Here is a 450-nt window from a genome sequence, read left to right on the forward strand (position 1 = left end):
AAATAGAGAGGCATATGGTAATCTTGCTGGCTCAACTACACAAGACTACACAAGGTCAAGGGTGGTGAAGAAGGCAGCTCTAATGGAATTTGCTAACCGAAGAATTCTTTTACCAAAACTGCAAGGTTCTTGGATCAAGTGTTCAAGTTAGAAACAAGGAGCGTTCATTTAATTTGAAGAATATTCTGTTTTGAACATGTATTATCATTTTTTTGTGAAGTATGCATAGATATGTGTGTGTGTATATATATCATATATCAGAAAAAATTTTCTACACAGGTATTTATATTGACTTTAAGTTCTTTAAAAAAATACATATTTGAAAATCAAATTCTCCTAATCTCTTTTTTTTTTTTTTTTTGAGTTGGAGTCTCACTCTGTCGCCCAGACTGGAGTGCAGTGGCCGCTCCTGGCCATCGCACCCTCGACCTGCTGGGCTCCGGCGATCCT

This window comes from Carlito syrichta, unplaced genomic scaffold, assembly GCF_000164805.1.
Source record: "Carlito syrichta isolate Samal-C Ts95f unplaced genomic scaffold, Tarsius_syrichta-2.0.1 Scaffold307240, whole genome shotgun sequence".
NCBI lineage: Eukaryota > Metazoa > Chordata > Mammalia > Primates > Tarsiidae > Carlito > Carlito syrichta.